This window comes from Stylophora pistillata, chromosome 1, assembly GCF_964205215.1.
Source record: "Stylophora pistillata chromosome 1, jaStyPist1.2, whole genome shotgun sequence".
Lineage (NCBI taxonomy): Eukaryota > Metazoa > Cnidaria > Anthozoa > Scleractinia > Pocilloporidae > Stylophora > Stylophora pistillata.
This window is the reverse complement of record NC_142519.1, coordinates 58,504,935-58,509,112: the sequence shown is the minus strand read 5'-3', so window position 1 is coordinate 58,509,112 and position 4,178 is coordinate 58,504,935. Positions and strand designations below refer to the sequence as shown.

At 39.7% G+C, this 4,178-nt stretch overlaps 1 pseudogene; it reads right to left on the bottom strand.

The window, feature by feature from the left end:
* Window positions 1-2,370: 2,370 nt before the first annotated feature.
* LOC148743368 (uncharacterized) lies at window positions 2,371-3,793 on the bottom strand (annotated as a pseudogene).
* Window positions 3,794-4,178: the final 385 nt, after the last annotated feature.

Below are 4,178 nucleotides of genomic sequence, written 5' to 3'. Positions count from 1 at the left end.
CTACTTTTTCTGATTGGCTGCCCTGAGTACGTTGGGTTTGGTTCTACGATACTCAATCGACAATTTTTCTATATAAAAATTTAGGTTGAAATTATAAACGGTGGCATTTTTCACTTTGACGCTTTATGGTAAACCTGAGGCGGTTGGACTTTCTTTTGACAGGATTACTGGAGCCGAGGGCCGGGACCACCGAAAAAAGATGGAATACAAAGTTACAAACTCATATCAGCCTCTGAAGCTGGTGGGAAAACCACTGTGGAGTTTTACAGAGATGCTGAGACGGGAGATGCTGAAGACGTCCAATTTAAGGTATTAATGATACGATTTAGTAGCGTAAAGATGACAACACTGCTCTAAATTCGCCTTTTCTAGTTTTAAGTCGATATGATATCTTTTCATGCTGAAAAGCCGAGTTGTTCGCAGCGGAAATCCTTCAGCGGAAATCCTTCAGGGGGGAAGAAAACGAGTATCATAGATCCCCCCCCCCCCCCCCATCCACCCTATCCAAAGAATTTTCTACACAAAATATGGAAGAAAGATATTCTTAGGGAACATGTCTAACAGATCCCCATTGAACGATTCATCCTCAGCATCTGCTCTCAAACCACCTACCACCCCGTCCCCCTAGCCCCTTCCAAACTGAGGAAAACCCATCTTTTTGCAATATTCCTTTGATTTATTCATTTTTTTCCTTTCTGCAGAATACCACCGAAGTTAAAGTGATATTCGCCTCGAAAGCCACCAGTGATGCGAACAATAATGGTTTGTCAAAACACGACAAGACCAAAATATTGGATGGGAGATATAACTTGATTTCTTTAGCGAAGGAACCTCCGCCGTTGCCATCAACAACAGCCATACAACCATCGGCAACAATGATGTCGACAAAAGAATCGGTGGCTCCTACGACTCCAATGGCTCCTCCAAAATACGCAAGTGTCATGTCTCCCGATGGCTCATTCAAACTCGAATGGACCTACAGCAACAGCACACTGATGTTCAAGATGACCTGTAAAACAACCGGTTGGTGTGCTGTAGGATTTACCACAACAGCTGATGGCAAAAACATGGTCAATTATGACATAGCCGTGACAGGATATGCCTCTGGTGCAGGATACGTAGATGTAAGTCAATCAGCAATATTTTCTTCATCGATAAATTTCGTTTCTTATTTTTGTTGAACACATTGACAGTTTGCTTTCATTTTGCCAAACCGCTTAGGCAGGCATCGAGATCATGCAAGAATGGTAAAATAATTCCTTCGAAATAAAGCCGAGCAAATCAAGATTATATATCAGACACCGAATTTGAGGGTTTTTCAGATTTCTACCGTGTTCTGAGGAATGTTGAAACAACATTCTTGTTTCATATCTCCCCAGGGGGTTGCGTTTAAAGGTGCTGAAAGTTTTCCACCTGGTCTTTATTTACAGGGCTTAGTGCATTCTTCAGAAAATCTTCATCTAAGTTTAAGTCAATAAAATTGAAAGCAGAGAGAAACAAACGTGTAAAAGTGTGAAAACTGTACTTTTTCCTGTTAGGTTCGGCTGACCGGCTTTTCACTCATTAAATCGCGTAAATATGGTTCCCAAGTAATTAATTACGAGAAGGGAATATAATAGAGTTTCTGTTTCTTTTGTTATTCTAATATTGCCAGCCGTGGAGCTCATATTTAACATTTTCTTAAGAACGCTTAGTTCCTCGTATTCAACTTGAGATAGTCATGCCAAAAGAAATTTCAAGTAACAGGTTCAAAACAAAAAAACTATGGTGAGCAAATTAGTTTTTTATGGTGAGCAAATTAGTGTGATAGTAATGGATTGTCACCAAATTATTTACCAACAAAATTAACAACTTTGAGAGACATAAAAAGCTGCGTCATTTGACCACAACCCAGTAAAAAATTTTCGTCTGAGATGTTATTCCTTCCTGTCTTCCAAGGCAATGATAATAGATCCATAGATTCTATTCCAATAAAATGTCAGACTAAGAAAAAGTGAATAATCATTCTACATATATTTACCCTTCAGAAACCCTCGACTTGGTTGACCACAGTAATGTGCAGAATGCTTGCATGCCTCGACGTGTCACACACATATACACAGTACATTTAACATACTTAGTATATAGTTCTCTGTCGTGATCACCTAAAAGTAGAGTATTGTTTCTTATATCTCAGTTACTTTTGCCATAATTTTATCTTACGATATTGTGAAGCGCGATTGAATATATTCATATAGAGGTCTGCGCTATATAAATGTAAATTATTATTCTTATTATCATGCAGTATACACGTTTGGATGCTAGTGAGCTAAGCAAGATAGGGTGAAAATTCGTAACCTATTTTCATGACAGGACTGTTAACTATAATAATACTTAAATATAAATGATCAATATAAAACGATAAAAGTGTCAATTGGCCCAATACTAAGATGTTTTTTTTTTTTTTTTTTTAAATGTTCATGATTTACTGTTCGGTTCTTAAAATATCCTTAACTTAAAATGTCCATAAAATCCTGCCCATAAAAACCAAATCATAGTGTCATTAAAATACTTACGCTGTAACCAGTTTAAATGTTCTTGCAATGTTCAGAGTGCTACTTAATACAGCTTTCTGCATTCTCAGCAATATTTATTTGTATCTTGTACCAAAGAAGCCCTTCATTTCAGTTTCTATGGCTTTAGACCATCCTCCAAGTACATCTATAATGACGTTTACTTGTGAGATCTTGTATCCTGGGTGTTGTTTTGTCTGTTCAAGTCTAAGTGCTCCATACTTCTTGGTCTTTTCTTTGTCTTTCTTGTCTCTGTTGTTGATCCAAGGGCAGCTCATTTCCACCATAAGTACCTTCTTGTTTTTGTGGTCAGTGAAACGTGCATCCCCACGATTAGATTGTACGTATGTATGATCAGCATATACTGGTACATCCCAGTATGCCTCAGCATCAGGTGACTTATAAAGAGGTTTGGGCTTCACATCTGAGAATCATGGCGGAGTACTATCAGCGAGCTCTAGGTCTTTGAGCATCTCAAAGAAGAACACTTTCAAAGCAAAATTGTGCCTCTCTAAGTACTTGGACTAAGCTAATGATGGACATCGAGCAAGTACATGTGCCATGCTCTCAAGACCTTCGCCACACATTCTACATTTGACATAGTTCTTGTGCGTTGTTCCAGTCTTGTAGGCCATGTAGACCTTTGTTGGTGTGAGCTGTTCGTACAGTTCCATGATGCCTGCGATACAGTGGGCAGGAGCACATTGCCATTTATTAAGCCATGCAAAACAATTTTCAAGGATCACTTCATCATCTTGCCATCTTGCTTTTAAAAGACTTCCTTGCCACTGATGATCTTCGACTTTTTTGACTAGTTTCTCATTTACAACTTTCTTTATATGCTTCTTGGTGTGCATATCTTTGATAGCTTTCTCTGGTTCTTCTGTTGGGCTACATGGTGGTTCAGTGGTATTCAAGTTCAGAGTTATATCCAGTTCTTGTGCAAACTTCTTCGAGTCAGTGATAAGAGAGGAGAATCCCTTGACTATAGCACATTCTTCAAACTGTTGCACAGATTTCATCTTGGGGTCTAGACTTTCATAGAGCTTAACTGCTGCTTTGATCTTGATCAGCTTAAACTCTTGTTCAAGGGCTCGTAGTCCTCGTCCTCCTTTCTCCCTAGGTAGATATAGCACCGCTATGGAGCTAAGTGGATGACGCCCTCCATTTTTGCAGATGATCTTTCTTGTTTGTCTGTCGATGTCACGCAGTTCAGCAAGTGGCCAATGCTGGGTCCACATGGGGTATGTGAGTGTTGGAAGTGCAAACTGGTTTGCAGCAAGGACGCGGTTGTTGGATCCTGACTCGAGATTATTTTCCACTGACGTCTCGTTGAGTTTGACGTCTTTGGCATCTTGGACTTGTTTACCTCTACGCACATGAATAGCGCTACACTTTTTTGGGTTCCAGTGAAGTCCCATATCTTGCATTGCAGTGCAGGTTGATCGAAGTACCTGATTTAGTTTAGTTTCAGAGGCAGCAAACACTTTCAGATCGTCTACATAAAGTAAGTGTGTTATTCGAGCTGATAAGGGCTTAGACAGTCTGTATCCCTCTGTAGCATTCAATAACCAAGCAACAGGGTTAAGGCACAGTGTGAAAAGGCGTGGGCATAGGGCGTCGCCC